This window comes from Calonectris borealis, chromosome Z (assembly GCF_964195595.1).
Source record: "Calonectris borealis chromosome Z, bCalBor7.hap1.2, whole genome shotgun sequence".
In the NCBI taxonomy this organism is placed as follows: domain Eukaryota; kingdom Metazoa; phylum Chordata; class Aves; order Procellariiformes; family Procellariidae; genus Calonectris; species Calonectris borealis.
The window spans coordinates 83,830,164-83,856,448 of NC_134352.1; the positions used below are offsets into that span (position 1 = coordinate 83,830,164).

Genomic DNA, 26,285 nt, shown 5'->3' on the forward strand with positions numbered 1-26,285 from the left:
TTTTAAAGGGTATTGCCAGGGCGAGGGCAGAGTTCGGCACAGCATCTTTTTGGTTGCAGTCTGTGCTCTCAAATATCTTTGCGTCCCCGGCTGCTCTTTCCGTCTCCTGCTATTTTTCTGGGACAAAAATCTTGAGGCTGGAGCATTTCCCACTGGCAGAGATCCACCAGTTCCCACTGAATTTGGAGAGAGCTGAGGCAGGCTCTTAACATCTTAGCAGAGATGCTCAGCGCTTTCCCGGGAGCAACCCTGGGAGGATGCTGAGGCAGGGTACGGGTCCCAGCATCTTGTGGACTCTCTGCTTGGCAGCGTGAGGAGCCAGGCAGTCTGCCTCAATTCCCTCTGCTACGGCGATGGAGGAACTCCCCTGATGTCTCAATACCTCCCTAAATACACGCTTTTAATAAAAAGCCAATTTAATTTCCCAAGCACTGAGTCATCTCGTGTTATTACCTGGCATACGGTAACCAGAACAGCAGCCACAGCATCTTTTCCTTGAAAGAAGGATGTTTCCATTCCCTCCTCCATCCCCGGCTTTTCACAACTCCTCTCTTTTTTTTTTTTTTTTTTCTTTTAAGTGGAAACCCTCTCCTTTCCCAATTTCTCTCTTTTCTAAGCTACGACGGGATGAAGCCAGCAGCAGGGATAAAAGGAGGAGGCCGAGCCGCCGAGGGTGCCCACTGGAGGGGCTGAGGCTGGAGAGGAGCAGAGTTACACCAGGGTGGGGACGGGACCAGCAGCTCCGCTTTGCTCTTTGGACCCGGAGCCAGCTGCTGGAGAAAGTCCCCAGCTACTGTAAAGCTGCGCTTTCTCTCTCCCTGCTGGGACAGGTTAATAACAAATGCCACGACAAGCGTGGCCATGGAGCTTCAAGCCCATGCGAGGGTGGGAGTGAGGTGGCAGAGATGGCACTTTTCCCGAGTCCCCGGTGATGCTGCCCGGCACAGGCGGTGAACCTGCCCCATCCATAGCTCTCATCCCACGTGCCGTGTTCCCTGGGTTTTCCTTTAGTCACCCTGCTGTCATCCCGGTCCAAATTCCCCCCGCACCTACTAGAGGAATGAATCCAGCTCCTTCCCACACTCCCGCAGACACCACGCTCTGTGGGATGGGTCATTTCACCCCCAAAAAATCTCAGGCTAGAAGTTGTGTGCCCCAGCACCCAACTGGGCTCCTGAAGCAGAGCACCCAGTCCCCAGCCCTGCCACCCTCCTCCTTCCAGCAAGGATGGAGGCGAGCGCCTGGTGGCATTTTGCAGTGTCACCAGGTCAGGGATGCCTTGGGGCAGGAGCGGGATGCTCGGAGAGGTCCCACCACGTGGGGCCAGGACCTGATGTGCCCACCCAGGAGCAGCCTGCGCGTTCCCACCATCAATATCACTCTGGCGTTCTCCAAAGAGGGAGATTTGCTGTTAATAAGTAGCCGAGATGAATTGTTATCAGGTTCAAGCTGACAATCCCAATCGCCCCGGCATTTCAAAAAATGCTCATTAATGCAAGAGCGGATCCTACCTTTTTTTTTTTCCTCAACCCTGCTCTCCTACACCAGGAGCAGCCCTGGGAAATCCTGGTCCCGGGGGGGTCTCAGCTTAGGGGCTCAGAGGGCTGGAGGGGATGCGGGGGGGCTGCAGGAGGAGATGAGCCGGGGAAAGGGGATGCGGGCAGAGCCGTTGTCTGCCCCGGTGAGCTCTGCACCTTCGCTGGAGCGACGCTATTGGCGCTCGGCTTAATAATTAAACCGTAGTATGATCATAGACACAAATATGAAAATCCAGGCAGTTCCCCTTGCTTAAAATACGACAAAATTAATAAAAAAAAAAAAAAATCTGGAGCTAAATTAACAATGTGCTTTCCCAATTATAGCCACCCTCCGGTGAATATAAGGTTGTCATGGCAACCTGCCCAGCAAACGATACGGCCAAAAATAAAGCACAGCGGGGAGAGAGATCTTTTGAATCTGATTTTGCCGTCAAAGTAGAATTAAGGTTTCTTCAGAGGCCAGCTCTTCTGCTTAATTTATGGCTGCGGTTCTTCCGTTGATGTTCATTAACACGATCCATTTATCCGGATGAATATTACGGCAGAACCAGACGGAGAGTAACAAAGGATCCATGGCTAGGAAAAAAGTTACCTCTTGAATATGACCCTAAGAACAAGAAAAGAGGAATGATTAGGCGGGCTGGTGTTTTTGAGAGGCTGACAGGGCAAGGAGAAGGTGATTTAAATCGCTTCTAGGAACATGTCCCAGTGGCTTTGAGCGGGTCTGAGGGGCTGAATGGATCCAGCTGGCTAGAAAGGTGTTTAAAAGGTGTTTAAATTCTGGTTTTTACATTTCTCGGCTCAGAGTTTTGTGTGTTTATATGGAAACGCTTGATTTATATGGAAACGTTTGATTTATATGGAAATATTTGCAGTTTCCTTCTTTTAAGCTCAGCTTAAAAGCCACCTCCCTCAAGCCCGGATGGATGCCGCTGACCGTGGAGGAGGAGGGATGGGAGAGGACGCGGTTCTCGGGCTGAATCCCGAAGGATGCAGCCTTGGCTGGCCGTGGCCCGGCGGTGGAGGTGGGAAAATGAGAATTACAGCGTTCAAGGGGAAAAATGACAACACAAAAGCTGGTCTGAAAGCCGGGCGGTTCGACAGCCGGGCCCGGCGGGCTGGGGGGGTTCGGTGGTCCGGTTTGGGGGGCGGGGGGCGCTGATGAAGACCCCCCCTGGGGTGTTGGGGGAGCCGCCTTGGGCGGCCGGGCCGGGCGGCGGGCCGCGGACTACATCTCCCGTCAGGGCCGGCGGCGGAGGAGGCAGCGGCGGGGGCCGGGCGGGGCGGGAGGGCGGGCGGCCGCGTCACTCTCCGGCCGCCCCGGCCCGTCCCTCCGCCGGAGCCGGAGCCGGGTGTCTCCTCCCGGGCGGGCGGCGGCCCTTGTGTCCCCCTCCCCGTCCCCCCCCTCACCTCAGCGCGGCGCCCATGAGCCTCCCGGCGGGGGTCTGACACCGCCCGGCACCGCAGCACGGTAAGGCCGGGGCGGGGGGGGCGATGACACAGCAGCCGGTGCGGCGGCGGGGGGGGGGTGGGGGGGGCACGTCCCGCCTTTTGTTTCCCTCAGAAATAATAATAATAATAATAATAATAATAAAAACCCCACGCGTGGCTGGCTGGGCCGCCGTGGGGTTGGGTTTTAATTTTGCAGATGAAGCCGGGACGGGGATTTGGCCTCTCGGCGGGTTTCGGTAACCGCCTTGCGTGAGCGGCCTCGTCCCGTGCGATTTTCCTTCCCTTCCCTGATAATTAGTGCGTGGACCTGGAGCACCCCCCGTGAGATTTCCCTCTCCTCGCCAGGGCGAGCGGCGGGAAGGGCGGTAACGGGGGTCCGGGGCCGGATTCGGGTACGGCTCTCGGCCTCTGGAAGCTTCCCGGACCGCTTCGTTAGCGGGTGCCTGACGAAGGGCAGGGCTGGCCTCTCCCTCCGTCTCCTCCGGCGAGCCCCCCACAGACAAAAAGGAGAGGGAAACCCATGGGATGCAAGCGCTCGGCCAGTCCCTATCGCAATTAGCCTCGTTATCCCCTTTGCAGCAAAGCTGGCGGTGGTTCGCGCACGGCGGGAGGATGAGAGGGCTGGCAGCGTGCGCAGGCACAAAGGTACCACCTGCTTTAACCCTGAGCATCGTTATGGGGGGGACATCCCTGGGTGGGATGTCCACTGCTGTGTGGTCCAGAGGTGGGAGCATCTCCCGCCTCCTGGGAGGTGCTTTCCCCGTCCTCGATGCGGGGTTGCGTTTGGGTGTAGCAAGCGAGGACTCACCGGGGACTAAATTTTGTTGTTATTTTATTATTTATCGTTTTTCTTGCAGAGTCACTCTGGCTGCACGTGGTCTGGGGGACCATGGGTGTCAGTAGGGGACAACAGATGTTAGCGGCAGCGGAGCAGCCGGCAGTCGCGGGACTTTTTTTACCACAGCTGCCCCCAGCAATGCTGTCTGGAGGCACAGTTGCTGGGTGTCCTTGGTGTCCCAGTGCCTCAAAACTCAGCCCTTGGAGTTGTTTTTCCATAAAATGAGACTGATTCATCTCCCGGGGCTGTTCCCTGTGTCAGGCTTCTCTGGAAGGAGTGAGATCCCCACCAGTAAGACCCCACACTGGATGAGGTAGCAATCCCATTAGATTGGAAAGGGGCAGGGGCTGTTTCCCAGCATGATGAGGAGGGCTGGAGTGCCCCGGGCCTCTCTGGAGACCTGGTGGCTCCTCTGAAATAGGCTGATTCCACGTGACCATCTGTGCCACCTTCACTCGTGCTCCAGTAATCCATGCTACTCTTCCTCCACCACTCAGGCAGGTATAGGATGAAGCTTGAAGTCACGGCCTTGTTAACAGAAACAAAAAAAATGGGAGGAAGCAGAAGATACACTGAGCTTCCAGGTTGTTTCTCTCAGCCCAGAGATACCAAAATAAGACCAGGTGATTTAATAGTCCCTCCTCTCCAAAATCTAGAAAGGTTTTTTGATGGTGGACCATCCTCTGAGCATCCAGATGCTGGCGGGGGGGTGCCACGCAGGATGGAGAGGGAAGCATCCCACTCCGCTTATGGCTTATGTGACCCTGACAAGCAAATATTCACACTTTGTCTTCAGTGAGTGGAAAAAAACCATTTTATTGTGTTGATCCACATTATTTTTCCCCCTAAGGCCCGTAAAGGCTTTGCCCTGCCCTTGCTGATCCTGAGGTCCAAGAGCAAAACCTTGCGCTGGATTGTATTCCCTCAAGCCTTGAGTAAAATTTGTAGGCTGTGGTTTCCCCGCGTTAAGTGTGTTATCTTTGGCAGAGAGATGAGCAACGTCTGTTTTGGGAAGCTCAGGCCGTGCTTGTATGTAAAGCTCTTTCCCTCTGAACTCTGTCCGAGCCCTCCTTGCAATGCGGGTACTGCACTGGAGGGCTCGGTGAATTTAAGGTGTCGTGGTTAAAGTGTTGTGGGACTTGTCCAGCTCTTAGGAAGCATTTTTTTTATCATTTATAAGATCTCAGGTTGCTTTTAAAGGACAGCAGAGGAGCAGTGGTTGGATGGTGAAGGCGAAGTGGGAATGCAACTTGTCTCAGGTGAGCTGGAGGGTTAAAGCCCAGCATCCAGGAGCTCCCCCGGCCAACGGGAGCCCGGAGAAACCATTTGCAGAGATGAATTGAACACCAGTTCTGCCCTTGCAGGGGGATGTGGGAAAGGAGTGAGCTACCTGAGGGCTTGGCTGGCTTTGACACCTTCGTTCCCGTAGCTGAGTCAGCCTCGTGCACAAATGGGATGGGAATGGTCTACGGAGGGTTCCTGAGCGCCGTGAAAAATAATGTGCAAAGCATGAAAACATCCTTCATAGCTGTTAGCCCTTGATCCAAACTGTGGAAGGGAAGATGATGAGGTGCTGAGCTTTATCTCCAGATGTCCCTCCTTCAGCACTCTGTCTTGGAAGAGAAAAATACTCTTTTTTTGCTCTCTGAGCATCCTCACTTCAGGGTGAAGTGCTCTGTTGAGTTCACTCTACTGTGGTCTCCTGGCGAGGACAAATTTTGCTATGCTGACTCTCCCCTTCCTTCTCATCTTGAGTCTCTCTCTCTTGTTTCTCCTCGCAGCTGTCCTTGCTGCTGCTTGGTCTTTTCCCAGCAGGGGCGGTGTGAAATTGCGGTAGTTATCACTGGTTGAGTTTTTGCCTGTAGGTCTCTGCAGAGTGGCAAGAAAACCCGCCTGGACCTTATTTAATTTCATGTTCTTGCTGCTCAAGGGAGTCCTTGGGGTCCTGGGTATTTGTGAGGAGCTATATCTTAAAGTACAGCAAGACCCTATGGTTTCTATGGAAGCTGGGGGCAGCAGGTGAGCTATTTCAGGAGGTGTTTGGGGCACGCTTAGCATATTGCCTGACTATTTCTGCTAAAATATGGAACAATTAAATACTGTTAATTATTTCATTGTTCTTCAGTTTGGCAGAAGTATTAAGACATTTACATTACGTATGCCATTGTTAAGTTTCAGAGTTAACAGTCTGCTGCTCTGTTTAGGGTAGCTCTTGGTTTTCATCGGGTTGGGGAAAGGACAATTGTTCCCGTCTCAAAAATCTGGAAGCGTTGAGGCTTCTGGACGAGTAATCTCCATAAATGCTTTGGGATGTTCTTGTGAAACTCCTCGGAGAAGGTGCCGTTCTGCTACCTGAGTGTAATTAGCACATTACTGAGTCATCCGAAATAAAGGGCTAGTGTAGCTAACCAATCATTTTCTGTTTGTTTGAGAGACTGGCTGTTTTATTTTTATTTATTTATATATATGTGCGTGCATATATATATATATAGTCATTTACAACGTAGATACCTTGCTGGTGATCCTAAGAGAAGTATTTTTCCTGCTCAGTTCAGACTGAAATGGGGATGACATTGGATGTTCTCAAAACTTTTGTACATTTAACTATCAACTCTCCTGATGAAAAGAGAGGTTTTGTTTCTTCCACGTCTGCCTTGGGCTATGCCATTGCTCGGTCTTGGCTTGCTGGACTCTGCATCGTCATTGTCCGTCTTCTGCAATGTAGAGGTACCCGAACAGTGGCCAGGAATGGGAATGGTGTCTCTAGAATGGTTTTGAGATCTTTGCTGTTTCGAGTTAGCTTTTGGAGACTCCTTTGAGGCAGACTGTGGACCTCTGAGGCTGTGGTGACATAGCTAAACTTCTGCCTCTGCTATCTCCTCAGGACCAAATCCTGCCACACCTGTCGGCCAGGAGCCTGCCGCAGGAGTATTTCATAACGTGCAGCAATTTATCGAGGGCGTCTCCTCTGTGGCCACCAGCATTAGCTCAGCTTTGCCTTCTTCCCCAGCATGGTTGCGTTCACCACGCTACTGGGTGGTGGTGGAAATCATCTTCATCTCTCAGGAGACAGGACGGAAAGGGTTATGGGTGGGATGACGTGTCTATGGTGGGGCTGTCCCTGGGATGGGGAGCGGAGGTGGACGGCTGTGTGGTGTGCCCCATCCTTTGGTGTCACGTCATGCCCGGGTGACCTGAGGATGCACGCGGGTGCCCACAAGCTTCTCGTTTCTCACCAGTGATTTTAATTGGCCTTAATGCAAAAAAAACCCCAACTAACCTTCCCCCTCCCTTCGGAGCTGGCCCGGCTCGCTGGGACTGGTTTGTATAGCCTGCGCCGCCCTGGGAAGACTTCACCACCGCTGGAGCCTGCCCTGCGCCAAAGCAGAAGCTACAGGGAGACGCACAGCTGCCACCAGCTTCCCCAGCCACCTGCGACAGGGAACCGTTAACGGGGTTTGTAATTAAATCTGAAAAACGCTTTTGAACTCATGAAATCCTGGAGGAGCAGTGTTGCTTGGCTTGCGTTCACCAGGATCTTTGGAGAACCTTGGGAGAAGCTGGTGTTCACAACCAAGCTGTCACTGTCCCTCCACTGCTGGTTGCGTTGGGTGATAGCTGGCACGAGAGGCGAGCGGCTGGGTTGGCATGGGAAGGGTGGCATGGAAGGCTGTGGCACGGCAGCACGGCACGCTGCAGCAGTCCAAGTCTCTGCGATCAGCGGTGCCGTGCCACGCGGTAGGGATGGCACCCAGTCCATCCCCAAGCTAACGTTGAGAAGGTCTTCTGCAAATAAGTAGGTACAATCCCAAGAGTTTTGCATTGTTCGATTAAATCTCACAAGTCTGTCTATGCAAGCGCAACGTTTTCGAGCTAGAACAGAAATGCATTGCAGATGTTTCAGGGGTCTTGGCCGTCACGGGCATTGAGCGTCTCGTTTGTGAAGCCGGAGCTTTGCCGAATGGCATGGAGCTGTGCGGGTGGCACAGCCTTGGGCGAGATCGGGGCTGGGGCGGCTGCTTTGCAGAGCTGGACTCGCCCGTGGCTGTGGCTGCGAGCTGCTCCTTCTGCTACACGCTCCATGGAGATGTCATTTTGGGGCCACCAGCTTCTGCAGGTGGCTTTGAAGGGTGTTCAGGTCTGCGAAAACACATCTTAGTGTTTACTAATGGGGGATCTTGCAGGAATAATCATGGGGTGAATTTTAAAGGATTTTTTTGTCCCGCAGAGAAGCGTGCGCTCTGGTCACTGGTGGGACTATGGTGTAGTCTAGGTCCAACCAAGCCAGCCCGAAGCAGTGGCCTGCAAATGCATCTCCCCTGCATCACCCGGCCAGAAGCAAACCCCCTGGGCCAATGGGCTCCTGGGTGCCATGTCCGGCTGCAACAAAGCCAGAGGGGATTTTAATAACATGCCGTCAAAAATACCATCTTGGGTGTCTGGGCAAGAGAGGAAAAGAAAGCAGGAAGGGTTGTGGTTGTGCTGTGGTTGTCAGCTGGAGTTTAATAACAGAGAAATCTTTTATGTTTAAGGTGGGTTTTGCTTTGCGTGGTGAGAAGGGACGGGGGTGGATGCCTGCACCCACGGGAGCCGTATTGCCTTACATCAGGACATATCGGTGATGCAAAAATGCCTCTTCCCAGCCAGGCGATTGGCTCGGAGGCATCTTTGATTACATTTTTCTCCAGCTCAGGAAGCCAGGCTGGCGATCCTAAAACTTGCAGCAATAATTTTTGCAGCTGGAGGCTTCACAGCAGGACGTGGATGCTCGGGGTGCTTTTGGAAAGGATTTCTTTATTTTTCTTGCCATGTGCATATTTCATCATTGCAAGCTAGTGGATGAGTCAGGTGGAGTTTTCAGGGGCTGTGAGGTTTCACCACGATGGCTACAGATGCCTTTAGAGGAAGAGGAGGCCACGGATGTGGATGAAGAGGCTGAAGAGCTGCAGGGGACCAGCCGTGACGAGGTGATGGATAGCTTTCTCTGACAGCTTTTTCCCCTTGTTTTAGAACCAGCATTTTCTCATATCCGACAGCAGCTCTGAAATGAAACACACGCTTCTGGAAAGCTCTTCTGGTGAACAGCGAGTTTTCCATCCCTTCCTGCGTCCCTGCTCTGTCCATCCCCGTGCCAGCCGGGTGCGGGCAGCGAAGCGTTTTTTCCTGCCTCTGCGGATGCTCGGAGCAGCATTGGTGGTGGGCAGGACATCATAGCCCTATAGAGCACTTGGTTGTCGGCAGCGCTTCAGCATCCCTCCCTGCCTGGATGCTTTTAATGCAAAGATTCACCCCAGGGTGCTGGTCCCTCTCCCTGCATCCTGGGTTTTGGAGCATCTGCAGAGCACACATTGTCTTTCTCGGAATCGGCTCCGAGAAAGGATATTTGCATGGCTTTTTTTTGTTATATATATTCGCATTACATGGGGTGAAAGATTTATTTATCGACTGCAAACAGCCACTTTGAAGCTTCTTCTCTATATTTCTATGCTTTTTTTTTTAATTAACAGAAATGAGGCTTATGCGCTCAGACTGGCTGTCACTCGCTATTCCTCCAGAAGCTTTTTTAACCTGGGGAATAATTTCAGCCAAATTTGACAGAGGAGTGCAGGTCTCAAAGCTAAGAACTTACAGGCTCTAACAAAGAAGGTGGAAGAGGGAAATCCAAATTTCTTCTTGCCTACAAGGACGAGCTGCAGCAATTGTGAGCTTAAGTATTATCTGTCTGGGTGCAAGTGGGTTGGTTAACTCAGAAGTGACTTTAGTAATTCACTAAATTTTCTTTAAGGAAATAACCCAAATTGTCTTGAATGCGGGGAAAGAGGAGCTGGCTGTAGGGATGCAGCCGGGGATGATGCTAGATGACCTTTAAAGGTTCCTTCCAACCCAAACTATTCTATTCCATGCTGCCACGCTGTTGTCTCAGGACTTTGTGCTTGTGCTTGACCACCGAGCTTGCAGTGAAAAGCTGGTGGCTGATTTACCTCCGGAGTCTCCTGCCTGTACCGGTATCCCACCCTGCGAAAGGGTTTTCCTGCCTTGAGCTTAGCCTCGCCATGTACCTGCTGGGATGGATAATTGGGTATTATACTGTTACTGCTCCTAATAGTGGCATTTCACATGCTGCCACCTAGAAGCTCACGTAGAGCGTTTGCACACTGGGGAGTGGATAAAATCTGTCCCCAAAAGCTTGGCCAGGCTCTGCCCAGACTCGCTGTGGTTTCCCATCGAGACCGAGGACGCGGCCGGCAGCATCGCCTGGAGGGGACGAGGCAGCAGCGTGGTGGCTTTTCGGCACCATCGATGGTCCGTGAACTTGCCTTGGAGCTGGAGCTGCTGTTAAAAGTGATTAGTGAACCCCCAGTTCCCAGAGGAGCCGGGGATGATGCTCTGCCCCTCTCTGCTGCTGACAGCCTTTCCCATTACAGCTGCAGCACGAGGCTGCCTTTTCTGTCCCTTCCCCTTCTGCCGTCACTGTATGCACTTGGATTTATTTTTTTTTTTTTAAACTGGGGATTCTCTTCCTTTTTTGTCAGCTTGGAGAATGATTTTCCTTACGCTCTTCTCTATTTAGGGCTCTGGGGGAGGAAGTGACTCAGCCTTTCCCCTGCTCTGGTTTGCGCAGTCATCCTTTGCTGGCTTTGCCGAGGTTTTCCTTGAGCACCTCCGGTTACGCTGGCTTCATTCAGCGGGAGCCTGTCTGCCTCCTCACCGCACGTTTCGGTGGGGAAGGGCACGGTGGGGGAGGATGAGCCGTCAGCAGGAGCTTTCCCCGTGCCAGGAGGATAGTAACACAGCGAGGAGGACACGCTGCCAGACCTGCAGCAGCTCCAGGTCTCCTGCTCTGCTCCTCATCCGTGAGCATGGATGTCTGCGGAGAGGCAGGCGAGTCCAGCCAAATGAAATTTTGGCTATACTCTAAAAAAATTGATGAAATTTGATGGCGTAGACTCACCAGGGAGAGGAGAGTGAAGATGATTCCGGTCGTGCTACTGGCACGGCTGAAGGATGCCATGCTCGCCTGGGCACTGATGGGAGAGGTCTGCGTGGATGATGGATGGATGGTGATGCTCGCTCCGTGCAGGACTGCTGCCAGCTTGCTTTTCACGGCAGAGCTGAACCGGTTGCTAAATACCGGGGAGGAAGCATCGCTTGCTCTCCGCAGGGCTTGCAGACGCTGCTGCTCGGCAAGGGAGTGACCAAATCGTCTGCCACTCTAAGTGACACCAGGCATTTGGTGTGCCATGTACTATATTAAAAACAAGTGCATTGCTTTCAGGTTAATTGTTCTCTTCTGAAAGCCAGCACAGCTGGCTGCAAACTCTGCTTCTTTTTAAAAGGGAGAAGGGAAAATAAAAAGAAGAAGAAACTCCCAAGCCCCCCTGAACCCTTCTTCTCCCCCTCCAAAACCCAGAGACTCAAACCCTGAGCAAATTTGCTCAGGAAATTCCAACATGCACCACTTATTCCTTTGTTTTATAAAGTTGTTGGAGTAGGAATGATCTTTGTCTCAAATTATTCTTCTCTCAAATTTTGTCTTCTCTCAAATTATTACTCTCAGGAGTAATGATTTGTATGTGATGGGATCCTTGCTGAGGATGTATGTGGTGGGATCCTTGCTGGGAAGATCTTACCTCCACGCAGAAGTCCTGTGCCTTTGCTGACAGTTGGCTCTCCTGGGTGGTCTCTTAGCTCCTAAGAGTTGGCTCTGGCCAACTGGGTTGGCTCTGGCTGGGAGCAATGTCATGTGAGCGTGTGTTGCAGAAGGTTGGGCAGTGTTTCACCAGTGATAGGGCTACCGGTGCTTCATAACAAGTCCTCGCTCTTGATCTGCATGGTGCATGCAGTGGAGTTTGATCTCACTTTGACATGGCTGAATTCCAGTGAGTGGTGAATTTTAGGGTTCCACAAGCCTTTGGTAGAACATCGGTAACTCCAGACATGGCCTTATTGAAGCTTATGTGCTGTGAGCAAGGACTTCTCTGGTGGTCACAAGATTCAAGCTTTTTTTTGTGTATATTAACACCTCATTTGGCACCCAGGATTGTAGCTATTGATATGGACCTTCATCATGACCTTCTTGTGCCAGGTGCTTGAAAAGAACTGAACAGCAAGGCCTTTTGGCATGGTGGGTGGTGGTCTCATGTCATGGGATTGGTGCCAGCAGAGCTTTTAATAGCTTGGTAATACTATGTTCACTCAGCAGGGCTAGACCAAGCTTCTGCTGGAGCACCTCTAAGGTACCTCCAAGTACCTCCAAGTACGTAGGGGCTACCTGGAAGTCCTCATATTGAACAGCGAATGAGGTTTGCTGATAGCAAAGGTATCTTGTTGAGTGCCCCAGAACAGGGCCTTGACTAGGACAAGATCTTGGGGAAAGGAGCACAGAGCCCAGGACCTAGAAGTTACATCTGATCTTTATTGGGATCTCTGTTAAATCAGATCCGTCCAGTTCAGCCAGATGTTTCTGGAGAAGGTGTGGTAACCTTGCATTACTTACCTTCTCGAGGAGTTGTTTGCCATGGAAAGAGGCTTTCTCTGGGCACTGCCAACCATAAATACACAAGGAAAGAGTCCGGTTGGAAAGATGAAGGAGGCACTTTGTAAGAAGGCCATCTCTTTGGTCTGGTAGTCAACAAATGTGGTGGTACACTGATGGGGATGCTGGTGGTTAAGCTGTCTCTGGTAGGTAATACAAATTCTGAGAATTTCCAGATATTTTTAGAAGAAACCCCAGAAAACAAAGCCTATTGCTTCTTGTAATACCCGTGTCAGATCACACTTCTCCTTCCTTGAGTCTCTCGGTCCTTGCCTTGGGCCAGCCCTTTGCAGCAGGTGGATTGTGGGTGGATGTTGCCTTTTCTGGCCAGTTCTGGCTGCTGTGAGACACTTCAGGCATTAAAGTCAAGTTTTATGGGAAGTGCTTTAAACTTGCTTCATGACAAGGTGGTGGCTGAAGTTGCGAAAAAACTTGTAATTGCGAGTTGTGGAAATTTAGCAGCTGAGGTGAATATTTGCGTGGAGGTGGTCGGGTGTGCTGGGAAGTCTGAAGTTGGTCATCACCTAGAAATGCTTCAGTAACCCAACTTGGGGTTTGCTTGCTTGTGTTCATCTTTTTTTTTCTTTTACTTTAAAGAAATCCAACCAAATCGTGAACTTGTCAGAAGCCGTTAGTTAACCAGCATGGTGGCGTGACTCTCGGATCCATCTAAGTGGATGTCAAGAGGTGGATCTGTTGGCGAGTCCTCCCCTCCGTCCCTTAATGCTTCCCACCTTTTCCACTTGTCCACGAGAGTTACACTGAGCTTGACGGGAAGTGTCAGCCAGTAAAGCCTTCCTCTCCTTCTTTCCACAGGTTAATAAGCCTCAAAGTAAAATTTTCCACTTATTTCCCTATTTCTGTCTGTTTACCCACTTTATTACAGTAGGCATGTCCATTGTGTGCTTCCAGCTTCTCTCTTCTCGGGTCTCTTCCACGTCGTCCAGTGACATGAATGAAAAGCGTTGTCCTCGCAGCACCTACACTCAACTCAGGCTTTATTAGCTCTCTTCTGAGCATCTCTGTCTATTGATTAAAGCATTAGGAGGAATGTCAGCTTGGAAGCAATGGGTTTGATTAGCTAATTATTTTAACAAAAAAGCAGCAAACTTTGATTCGAAGTATATGAGAAACGGTGGCCGCTGTTTTCTAATGTGCTGGAGGGAGGTTGGAGTACATAACCGAATGAGAGCATCGGTCGGGAAGCTAACGAGAGGAGTTTGCCGGCTGAACGTGAGCGTCGTGCATGAGATCTTTTGCATGACCTAGGAGTATGGAAAAATATTTCTGTATATTTAAGGGGGGCTGCTGGTTTTTTGCTGGTGAACTCTAGTGACTGCAAGAACTTCATGGTTGCATGAAGCGTGTCCAGCACAGTTGAGTCTGTAGGATGCTCTTCGTGTGTGAAGATTGGGTTTAACTGGTATCAATCAATCAGGGAAGTACTTATATCCTGAAGGACTTCATGGATTGGTGGACTACTCGGCAGTTGGCTGGTGGGAAAAGCTTGCTGGTATCAACACAGCTTACTGGAGGGACAGCCGTGTGGTCTGAAAGCGTGAGGCTTCACAAGAGCAGCTCAGACTATTATTGGTGTGTGGGTTGCCCTGAGTTGTCCAGGGAGCTGATGTGGGTTGTAGAGGCAAGCAGGAATATTGGTGAGGTGTTCACAAAGAAGCAGCTTAGAAAAAGTTTTGGAGAGACCAGTGAAGGAGTATCTGCCTTCACTGTTAACAAAAGCAAGTGGTTTTTGGAAGATGGGTGTTTGATTCGAGTCACCATCTGGAGGGAGACCCTAAAGCCCAAGCAATAGGTGACTAGTTTCCGTCTTCCGGATTGGAGGTTGGGCCCTGGTGTTGGACGGCCAAATCGGAGACAGATGATGGCTCTTGCGTGGTACAGATGGGGAGGAAGAGAGGTCAGGGCAGTGGGCACATCCTCCTCTTTAGTCTCCCTTTCCTGTTTTCTAGGTCCGGTGTCAAACATCTGGATGTGAGCTCAGTCCAGCTCCCGCTCTGGGGCTGTAGCTGGGGCTCTTTCAAGTCCTTGAGCCCTGAGGCTGCCAGGATGGGCAGAGCTGATGTCAAACCATTCAGAAAGGAAGAGATGGGTAATAGAAAGCTTCCAGCTCCCTTTTTATAGGGAAAAGTGCATACATAACCTGTACAGTACTTGCTGCATGGGGCCATCCTCTTTGCCTCCTGGAGCAGAAGGCTTTGCGTGCTGTGAGTGATTGTCCTGTATTTGAGCTTCACGTCAACCTCTGTTACCTCTCCTAAAGGTCAGCCTGGACTTTCAGGCCACTTGCTGCTGGGAAGAAGTTTCTTTTACTTTTGATTAAGCTGGAGGTAAGACCTGGTGGCTTTGTCCTGGAAGTCTGGGCTAAGGGAAGGTCTCCCTAGGCAAGATCCTGGAGTTATTCTGGATTGAAGTAAACTCTGGAGATCCTCTGGTCCAGCCCTCTGCTCAGCGCAGGGCCAGCTTCTACGTCCAACCTGCCTGCTCAGGGCCTCATCCAGCTGAATCTTGATGCTGTTTCCAAGGATGGAGACCGCACACCCGCTTGGGGCACCTGTTGGGTGCTGAACCACACTCACAGTGAAGGAATTTTCTAATATCCCATCGGAGTTTCCCATGCTGCAGCTACCGATCCTCAGACCTTGAGGTGAGCAACTGCCGTGGTTTGCTGTTGGAGAAGGCTTTTTGCTGCCGGTCTTTTCCATGCCCCTGGCATATTGGTGTTGGGGTTCTCAGCTCCTTGGGGACATCACCGCTTTCTAGCAAGGCAGCAGCGCGTGTGTGCCTGTGTGCACGGAGAAGGCTTATCGCCAACTGACCTAATTATTATAATCTCGCTCTTCCCTAGATAGTGCAGGTTTCCTTGGCTCTCAGGAGGCTTCCCCGGTTTCTCCAAGCTGCTGTTTGATTTCTCGTCTGTCTTTTAATAATATTATTCATTCACTCAGGCTAGATAAAGCCAGGGAATAAGGTTTGTAGCCAGATACAGTGCAATACTTGTGAACTACCTTTCCTGCTCCGATGGCCATCCTGCTGGGTTTGGTGGCCTCAGCCTGCCAGACCTTCCAGGCAGCCCCCCTGCAGGCGTTTGCTTGCAGCCTTGCTCTTCATCGCGACCCCCTCCTCTTCCCCCTGCCCCGACTGTACACGTGCATCCTCTTTACTGCGGAAATCCTCTGGCTGCCAAAGTTAATGGGTGAAAATCGTGCATTGCCACTTTTTGCCCTGCTCATGGATGCAGGGTTGTTGCCTATCCCATTTTTTTTTGTTGCCTATCCCATTTTTTTTTGTTGCCTATCCCATTGTTTTTTTGTTGCCTATCCCGTTTTTTTTTGTTGCCTATCCCGTTTTTTTTTGTTGCCTATCCCGTTTTTTTTTGTTGCCTATACCTTTTTTATTGTTGTCTATCCCTTTTTTTCGTTGTTGTTCCCTATCCCATTTTTTTTTTTTGTTGTTCCCTATGCCACTTTTTTGTTCCCTATCCCATTTTTTCTTCCTTCTGCCAGACCCCTCCTGCTGCCCTGCTCTCCCTGCTGCGGATGCTGCCTTCCCTACCTGCCCCCTTTCCTTTCCATAAGGGGTTTATTTGGGTACAGATATAGACCAGTTAACCTTTTAAAGGTGCCAAATTCTTTTTTCAGCAGGACAGGGATTTGCAGCATGTTAACAGGATTTAACAGCTACTTCAACGTAAATAAAATAAAGCCTAGGAGAGAAAAAAACCCAAAACCAACCCAACAACAAAACATTGCATCTTGGGATGAGTTCCGTCCATTCACAAACTTAATTTTCTTCCTGAAAATTGAAGTTGGGAATTTTCCCTGTGCTATCTGAAAGCCTCTGCGGTCCCCGTCGGGCAGAGAGTCACCCGATATAAGTTGGTACCTCCTTGCAGGGACAGGGCTTACTGCTAAGCTCCCTGGTTAAACCACCTGATGGGATCAGCAGAGGTTAGCAGCACCGTAGGGGCTTGGCGGCAGAGGGTTTGAAAAACAACAAGTCAGCAGCATTATCCTGAAAACCTGTTTTTTTTAATCCCCTTGTCATGTACAAGTTCCAGTTTGACCTGAAGGGGAGCGGGAGAGGATGCAGTGGGGCATCATCCGAGTATCAGCGAGGCTTTATCTGCGTTGGTGTTTCTGCAGCCCTGGGTGTTATCTTGGGCAGTGCCTGATAGTCTCCAGAGAGTAAATATTTTCTCCAGGGGCAGAGCAGCCCGTGGAGGAGCTGGGAACAAGCCGAAGCAGTGGCATTGCTGGGAGGATAAAGCCCCGAAAGGGCTGGCAGCGGGGTTGTGCCTTGCTTCGCACCTTGCCTGCAGAACTGGGGCTGCAGCGGTTCCCCCTCTCTTTGGGGGGGGATGTAGGTGTCCCGTTTTTCTTATTTCCCTCTTCTTTAAAAGAAAAAAAAGTGATATATGTGAACTTTCCTGAGGTTCCTATGAGTTTGTAATATATATGTGAATTACGTCTTCTGTCCTGGAGCACTGCTGTATCCTTTGGGTGGGTACCCCAAATTATCCTTAGGTATTCTGAATACTCCTAAATATCAGCCCACAGAACAAACAGTGGATGGTAACTGTATTTTTTTCAGTTAATTAGCCGGTAGCAAAATCGTGGTAGTAAGGATAGTTGGGGGGGATAAGAGTATTTTTAGCTGGGGCCAAGGAGAATAGATATTTTTATTTCATTAAAACAGGAAAGAAAATAATGTCAAGTCAAAGAGGTTTATTCAATCCAAAATAAAATCTGTTTTTAAGTATTTTACACCATAATGGAGAACTGTGGAAATTTCGTGTACATCACTGTGACATAAAAGTAAAAATTCTTTGTTTAAAAATACCAAACCCTAAAAAAAAACCAGGAAAGAACTTCTTCCAGCATTTTCTTCCCAGTGTTTTGGCTGCAGTGACTTGACCAAAACTATTTAAAATTCATCAAGCCAAGGCTGGGCTGCTGGCAAACAAGTGATTTTTTTTTTTTTAGTTATTATTATTTCATGGGTTCAGCCTTTTGCTTCTGCAAAAGGGGGATTCAGTTCCTCGGATGAATGCAGGTAGGGGAGGTACATGACCCTCATCCTACACCAGAGGTGGGGACACGTGGGACTTGAGTGCCAAGTGTCACCTCCGGTTCTTTGACGTTGTGGACATCTGGGGATGCTCACCAGCAGCAGGGTGTCCCTGTGGACCGGGGGTCCTCAGCAAGCACAAAGGTTCTTCAAGCTCCTTCTGGGAGGGAAAAGCCCCGAAGAAGACTCTAGTGGGAGTGGGGAAAGCCTGCCCCAAGCCCCAGCGTTTTGTGGTTCTGTTAGCAGTGGTTGCATCTTCCTCTGAAGTCTCCAAGTGTTTGCAGGGTTAGGCACAGAGTTTATTTTCTTGATCATTCGTATTGTATAATTTATTCCAGAAGTGCCTTTTCCAGTCCCTGGTTAAGCTCAGCTACTTAATTGGTGGGTCATAAAGATCCCCCAGATGCCCTCATCTGACCTGCACTGTACAGGCATCCAAGAACTGGCAATGATGGGCTTCTACCCGCAAGGCCCTTTAATGTGAGATACCATCTGGGTATATAGCGTTATACAGTCTCTTGATTAATCAAATTCTCCCTTACCTCTTTTCTTTTTTTTTTTCTTCCCAAAGCTAAATAGTTTGGACTCTTTATTTGCGTCTCTGAGGTCAAAGGTACATGAATAGCAGGCATCCTGCTATGATGTTTCTACTGAAACTGCTGATGCTGCTCCTCTTTGCTGCAATTACAGTCCTCCCCCATGTTCTCATGATTAACTTCGGGGCTGTTAATCCCTTGGGTGTAAGCAGAGGTTGGCCAGTGCAGGGAGGTGCAGGAGGGGACTTTCTCAGATGCTGACGTGGCCTGGCACGAGTTCCTTCAGTCCCTGAAGCCGTATTCTGTGGGGCTGCCGCGTAGTGGAGGTCATCATGGGAAGACCTTCATGATGAGTGTGAAGGACCCTGCAACAAAAGAACAGTGTAAAATTCATTCGTGGATATGTTTCTGGGTTGTCCTCATGCCTGCAGGTCTGCCAGTCACTGTGGGGGGGTCAGTCCTGGGCATGGCTTGTGGGTTTTTCACTGCAAGTGGGGTCTTCAGGTGGACACAGCTGTCCTGAAAGATGGATCCTGTTGGTCTTTGATGTCTGCAGGTGGTCCTGGGTCCTCCAGTCATCATCCAGCCCTGTAGGAACAGCGTTTCCTTTTGGGTCAGGAGGCAAACTTATAAAAATAAGTATTTCTGTCACTATCCCTGACCAGGCTGTGTTTGTGGAGAAAAAGCTTCTCTCGGTGCCTTCTTGGCCTAGTTTCCTGAGCTGCTGGGTATTTACTCAATGTAGTCACCCCAGAGGCGTTCTGAAAACTAAGGCCAAACTTCTGATGTTCATCAAAGACCCTCTAGATCTGTGATTCCTTCCCTGCGGTAGCATCTTGAAGCTCCAAGACCTCTTTCTTCCTCCCCAAGCTAGAAGGGAAAGCCAGGCATTTAAGAGAAGTCCTAACAGGGCTTGTTGTGTTTTACAAGAGAGGGAAGTGAGGTACAGTGGCTTGCCCAGAGGACCCAGCAATACATCCCCATCACACGTGCAGCGCGTGGCGTGCTTGGGTCCATGGTGGATGGAGCACTTGGACACAAGGAGCAGGTCAAGGATGTTTTTGGACAAACTTAAGGTTCTTGTCCCCAGTACATTGGCAGCAATGCTGGGGCTGAGCGAGGCATCCGAGACCTGGGGTTTGCAGAAGAGACTGCTGTCAAGGACACTGTCAGCAGGGCACCTTAGGACGTAGGGTTGGTGGATCCAAGGCTGAACATCAGCTGTGTCAATCTGGGCCAGTCGTCTAGACTGTCGTTGCTGCTGGTGGAGGTAAATACACACTCCCAAAGCTCGCTTGATCTCATGTTCATCTCAAAATAGGTCGGCTATCGTGTCCTGGAAGTACCTGTCTCTCTGTTTGCTTTGCAAACCTCCCTGTCTTCTACCCGCCCGCCGGGGCTCAGCTGAATGGAGCTGCTTCATTTCCCTCTTATTAATCAAACCCGGCGGTCCCCTGGGTGATAAATGTAGCTGCGCAAAATACTTGCAGCATCTTTATCCCCTGGGGTTCGACAGGCTGCTCTTCTTCCCGTCCCCATCGCTGGCTTCTTATCACCCCTGACTTGCTGCCGTTTAGCTGGGGGGTAACCGAAGAGGGAGCGGGGCTGCCTGGGAAGGGCTTTTGAGGAGATGTGCGACTGCGTTGCTGCTGCAGAGCATCCAGCGAGCAGAGCGATAGCCTGGGAGTGATTGCGAAAAAATGCATTTCAAGCCTCAAAAAGGAGGCTGGTGACCAGCCAGTAATTTGTGAAAATTCCTGTCTGGGGAGGTGCTTTGCTTGGTATTTGCAGGGCCGGTTCCTTAAGGGAGGCGTTATCCCGGTGAATTGGTTCAAGCTGTCTCATGAGCCGCTGGAAGGAGCTAAAAGCTGGGGATGGAGCTAAGGAGGACCCCGTGTCCAGCCCCAGGGGAAGGGAAAGCTTTGGCAACCAACTCAGCCCTGGGTCAAAAACCTGTCCTTAAATGTGCGAGGGTTGGACACCTTGCTGGCTTGTGTGCCGGGCTCTGTCCTTCTTTCCTAAGCAGAAGGTTCGACAAGTAGGTAGGACATGGGAGATGATGCTCCTGGCTTTTTCCCTGTCTTTGCAAGCAGCTGCAGCTCTTACATTGGTATATTTAAATCTGGAAGAAGCCAAAAGCAGGGACAGTGGTCCTGGAAAGCTCAGCTCTCGTGACACTGATGTCCCTGTTCCTTGGCCAGCTCTGCGCCACATTGGACCTGCTCACGTGGTGTTGAACACCGACCCCACAGCGTTCCCTGTCCCCTTGTGCTTCCCTGGGGCTTTGTTTGCTTCCCCGCTTCTTAATTTGTTATTATTAGACTGAAAGCGTTATCAGGAAGGGACTTCTTTTCCTTCTGCGTGTACAGAATTGCCAATTTCCCCAATTCTTGTTCTTTTCCACTAGAATATTTAGAAGATCTCATCGATGGTGGTGCCGTGGCTGCTGCCTGTATGGGAACTGATAAGGTCCATGACTGATGCTCCCAGGGTGGCCGTGATGTAAAAGCCAATCTGCTGTTTATTTTATAACTTGAACATTTAAATGCGGTGGAGGAGCGGGGGTCCAGGATCCAAAGACAGGTTTTGGAAATTTTGTTTGTTTGTGGGTGTTGTTGAGTGGGGCTTTTTAAGTGTTTTTTTAGCACTGAAGGTAATTAGAGATTCAGAAAACCTCTGAATATACTTATCTGTGCATGGAGTCGTTCAGATGAGTTTAAGTGGCTCAGAGAGGGGCATGGTAAGTTGTTTATTTTCCCTTTCCTCTGCAAAATGGCAGAGATTTACTGGATAATTTTTCTCTCCAGTTTCAGCTGAGCAGCTCATATTAGGCAGAAGGCACAGAGATTCCCTATGAGCGAGCCAGACTTGGGTCATAGGGAATTGTCTCTCCTTGAAATCTGCTCCTTGCTTTGCTCATGTAACCCAAGCCCAAACATCACCGGATCCGAGGCCGGGAAAGATTGTTCCCCTTGGTCGGAGCAGCAGGAACCCAGCGATGATTTGCTTTTCTCTGTTGCTGATGGTGCAGAAGGTGGCTGATGCTGCAAAAAGCATCTTGCTTCCTCATTCCCATTTCATTTTTCAAAGACCTTAAATACGGGGGGCACCTGAGGCTCTCCTGCACTCAGCCTTGTCATACAAAAGAGCTTCATTTCCAAAAAAGAGGAAAGCTGTGATGAAGGGAAGCAATTGGTGGGGATGGAGGTGAGATTCCATGAGGATATGAAGCTCATGAGGTTCAACAAGGCCAAGTGCAAGGTCCTGCACCTGAGTCGGGGCAACCCCCGGTATCAATAGGCTGGGGGATGAAGGGATTGAGAGCAGCCCTGCCGAGAAGGACTTGGGGGTACTGGTGGATGAAAAGCTGGACAGGAGCTGGCAATGTGCGCTGGCAGCCCAGAAGGCCAACCCTATCCTGGGCTGCGTCACCAGCAGCGTGGCCAGCAGGTCGAGGGAGGTGATTCTGCCCCTCTGCTCTGCTCTGGTGAGACCCCACCTGCAGTGCTGTGTCCAGCTCTGGGGTCCTCAGCACAGGGAAGACATGGACCTGTTGGAGCGGGTCCAGAGGAGGCCACAAAAACGATCAGGGGGGTGGAACACCTCTGCTATGGAGAAAGGCTGAAGGAGTTGGGGTTGTCCAGCCTGGAGAAGAGAAGGCTCTGGGGAGAGCTTATTGTGGCCTTTCAGTGCTTAAAGGGGGCTTAGAAGAAAGAAGGGGACAGACTTTTTAGTAGGGCCTGCAGTGATAGGACAAGGGGGAATGGCTTTAAACTAAAAAAGGGGAGATTCAGACTGGATAAAAGGAAGAAATGTTTTACAATGAGGGTGGTGAGACACTGGGACAGGTTGCCCGGAGAGGTGGTAGATGCCCCATCCCTGGAAACATTCAAGGTCACGTTGGACGGGGCTCTGAGCAACCTGATGTAGTTGAAGATGTCCCTGCCCACGGCAGGGGGGTTGAACTAAATGATCTTTGAAGGTCCCTTCCAACCCAAACCGTTCTGTGATTCTGTGATTCCCAGGAGGAGAGGACCAGCTGGCTCCTCCTAGCATAAAATCCCCTCCATCCATCCAGAGTGGCAGCGCCAGCCTTTTGGCTGGCAGCCGAGGTATGTCCTCTGAACGCTGCTAAAAGCCAGCGTACGGATGCAAAAATGCTCTTTGCCAGCAAACTACAGGCATGGTTCAGTAGGGATTAAGTACCCTCCGCGCCTGCCCTGCTGCTGACCCGGGATGCCGGGGGGATGCCGGGGATGCCGCTCCCGCCGCATCCCTCCCGACCCACGGGATGGATTACTTCAGCGGGTTGACATCTCAACTTAAAGTTGGATGTGTCTTTTAGGATTACAGGGCTTTTCACAGCCCAAGTGCCCATTATATTGCCTGGGTGCCTGGAAAGAAAAGATTTACTTTCTGATAATGGTTTCCCTTTGGTTGTTTACAAAAGACGGTATGTGGCGGCCGGCGCTGGCGCGTGAGCACACGGTCAAAACATGCGATTGCAAAGTGTATGGATCAGCTGGTTGTTATAATGCTTTTATTTAGGACGTGGGCTGTGCTCTCTGCCTGCAGAGTGCTGCCTGCACGGGGAGTTTTGCACCCTGGCTGCTGCTTCCATGGGATCAGGGCTCATCCCCTGGGATGCGGAGGAGCTGGGCAAAATACCCGCTTTGATTGCCTGAGGATTGCTACCCACTGCGTGCATCGTTGGTGTATGTGTGCAAGCTCTCCTGGCAGGAGAACGTCCTTCGTTCATGTCTTCTAGCATAATTCCTGCAGCCGTCCTGTCCTGCCCAGCCTGCCGGTGCGATGCCGTGTGCTCTCGGAGGGAAAACAGTGCAGCTCCGAAGAGGACATTGTGGAGCACGTGTGAAATCTGCATTTTTTGCTATTTCTTCAAATCTTTTTATTTGACAACGTTTCCTTTGGAAAGGTGAAAAATAACAAGGATAAGATGTAATGTGGGCTCTTGTTCCCTTAGGTTTTAGTAGGAGCAGAGGAATGTGAAAATGGATTATGTCTAACTTAAGTCACAGATTAGATCAGCCAATGGATAAATAGGTTATAAAATTCAGGCTGTTCTTGATTCAGGGGTTGGTGATTGCGTTTTTTTTATGACCTGTTTCAGGTTTTATTTCTAGAAATGCTGATGCATTTCCATGTATCGAGTTTGTATAAAAATCAGGGGATGGGGAGCGTGCCTTGCTGTTGTGCTGCAGCCAGAGTGATGCTCCAGTGGACCCCCTGACATCCCACGGAGTGGAGCATCCCACTGCAGGGTAGGACCGATGTCCATCAGATGGGCCATAAGCCCACCTCCATTCACCTCCTGAAGTTCAGACAGTGGTTTTATTAGCTGTGTGCTGGTTTTTTCTTTCTTTTTCTTGGCAACATCCATCACAAGCCAAAGGTAACATGTTCCCTGGGGGCAAGGAAGCCCATCTGGTGGGAAACCTCTCCAACCTCGTGCACAGATTTGACACACTAAAAGACTTTGTGTTTCTAAAGGTGATGAGGCTTTGGTTTTGTTTAAAAAGAAAAAAAACAAATCCACCTCCCAACCACAAAAATTCCTTATTGCAGTGAAGCAAGCCACGTAATAAATTATTGTCTGGCTGAGAACGAGGGATTTCTGGCTTTCTGGTTATTTCTCTCCCTTCCTTGCTGGATCACTGTGTCAAGGCGGTTGTTTTGGGTTGGATTCTGTGGCCTTTTGCACTTGGTTGTCTCCTGGCTCTCTCTTCTCCCTCCCCGTTTATTTTTGTGTTTATTTTAATGGCTCTGTTTCGATGCACTGTGGCGTTTGCCCGCTCTGTGGCATGCCAGGCACTGCAACGTGGCGGTTGTTGGGCTCCTGTCCTGTCACTTGGCCTTTTCTGCATCACCAGGTACCAGAAACCAGACCTGAGACTGGAAGGGTGATGAAATATATAAAATCCTCAGCCAGCCATGGATGCATGAGTATCTGAAAAGCCCAAGGCTTCATCCAGCAGCAGTCGCTCGATGCGGTTTTCAAAGGTGCTTACATTTTAATTAGAAAGGGGTCAGATCCAGGGTATAATAATTTACATTGCTGCGCTTGATGTTTTGGCAGCTGGAAAGATACCGGCTTTGGAGCAGCAAATCCAAACCAGACACGCGATGCTTCATCTGTGCTCGTGGAGATGCAGCAATACCTGGATGCGGGGAGTCATGGTTCATCTCGATTGCTTTCATTTTCCATAGTAACCGTTCCTACGGTTTGCTGGATACGAAAGCTGGCCGCCGGCAATAAAGATAAACTTCTCCTTTCCTTCACCGAGATGCTCTCACCGCTTTAGAAAGACACATTGCTAATTACTTGTTGTTGGAAATGGGCTGGATTAGGAGAGAGAAAATATTGCTGCTGAAGGAGCTCATTAAAAGGAGATGCTGGGAAGCGAGCTGACCGCCCGCCGGCCGCGGCCGTGTGATAGGCAGGAGTTCAAACCCCAAACGCAGACGGTCAAAGGTCCTTCTGCCTGTGCTGCTGCCAGAGCGTTGGCTGGCAGATGGTTATTTGCAGAGTCAAAGCGTTCAGAGGGCTTCACCTGACCTGAAGGTGCTGATAAGAAGCAGATAAGAAGCAGGAGAGTTGTCCTGCACCAGCTGGTCTATGCGGTCAAAGCATTCCTCACCTCCCAGGTCCGGGGCTGAAGGGATCTCCTTCCCTGTGCACGTTGGCAGTGGCTTCGGAAAGGCCGGCTTGGAGAAGACAGTGGGCGAGCAGTGAGAGGGAGGTGATGACGGAGGGTTTGACCATGTGTCGTTCCTCTCTGCCCAGCCCCAGAAGGGCACCGAGCAGAAGAGGGTGTCCTCCCCATGAGAGATGTCTGACAGGTCTTTTCTGTAGGGAGCGGAGAGCAAGGGGGTGGGTTTTGGAGGCTGGACAAGAGATGTGAAAATTGATGTTGGTTGCTCATGGGGCAGGACGTGGTGTCTGCTGGCTGGGGCTGGGCTGGAGCCTCTCCCTGGGTCTCGCTGGGGGTCTCTTCAGTTTGGCTTTACCATCATCCCATGCAGGCACAGATAAATAAATTTGTGGGCTGCTGGGGTGCTTCTTGGTTCATGTCCCAGGTGTCTTGGGGCAGAAGGGACCTGCTGGATCACAGCAATATTTAAAATTTATTTATTATAAACTCCCGAGGGAGAACGAACGTGAGAGGGACGCTGGACGTCCTACCACAGAAGTCTGAAGAAAGTGGCTGTGTTGGTACGTAAAGAATTTGCACCGCGGCTGCCTTTTATAGGAAGCATCTCTTGTTCCTAGCAAAACCTGGGATGATAAATGGCAAGAAAAAGGCTTTGGGTGATCTGTCAGGGTAGCTCTGGAGTCCGTCACAGCCTGCCTCTCTGCCGCTGGCCTGCGGTGGCATTTCTTCTGCAGAGAGAGGCTGCTCTGCGTTCCTCCTGCCCTACGTTGGAATCGCGGAGGAACAGAGGATCAGCTTGGGAACTTTTTCAGGGTTTAACTGGAGGATGAGTGAGGAAGAGACATGGGTTTTCCAACTGGGATGCCTTAAATGAGTCATTTAAACCCGTATCTAAACAGCTGAGGCCAGGCAGTTGGAAAGGTGGGCTGGGCGCTTGCCATTTATCAGGATTTGGTGGTCGTTGGACCTTTTGATAATTGAATGTTGATACAGGTGCCTAAATCTGGAGATGCCTGATGCTAAGCACTGCATTAAGCAGTTCTGCCTGAACTTTGTATTTTAGAGGTCTTTTCCAATCATCTCACCTAGGTGTTAGCATTAACTCCTGGCAGTGTAGTTGTGGGGTAAATCCACCTCCAACTTTCACTATTTGGGTGCATGTGATAGCGTGGTGCTCCTGGTTCTCTTGTCTTTGAAGGCCACAACCTTCAAAGAAACTTGTTGTGTGTGAGAAAGCATTTTAGGCTTTCAGCATCCATCCAATGGAAGCAAAAAAATGGCAAAAGCTACTTCTTTATTTTATTTCCTTTGCTGATGCCTGACCAGGTTGGACCTTGCGTAGGAGCAGGAAGGTGTGCGGTTGTTGGCTTAATGGTAGGTTAGGATGTTGGTTTGTCTTGCTGAGTTGGAGCAAGAATTGTTTTAGGAAGATCTCTTCATGGGCAGCAGTCTTGCTGACAAGGTTGTCATGTCAGCATGTTTTGGACCAAAAGACGCCGTTCCGCACTTCAGGGAATAATGTTTTTATGGGGCTGGAGTCCCTGCTCCCTTGGGATGATGGGGCACAGGTGGGTCCCATCCCCAGGGAAGAGCTGTGGCTGCCCTGCGGTGTTGCCTCAGCAC

At 50.5% G+C, this 26,285-nt stretch overlaps 1 protein-coding gene across 4 annotated transcripts in view; it reads left to right on the forward strand.

The window, feature by feature from the left end:
• The first annotated feature begins 2,824 nt into the window (after nt 1-2,824).
• The window catches only part of LOC142075272 (CBP80/20-dependent translation initiation factor-like), a 143,757-nt gene continuing 120,296 nt past the window's right edge, over nt 2,825-26,285 (forward strand). The window contains exon 1 of one of the 4 annotated variants that reach the window (XM_075136410.1): nt 2,825-3,009. The gene's annotated coding sequence lies outside the window, so the exon portion shown is untranslated. The remainder of the gene's footprint in view (nt 3,010-26,285) is intronic. The other 3 variants (XM_075136411.1, XM_075136408.1, XM_075136407.1) reach the window with 3 other exon arrangements.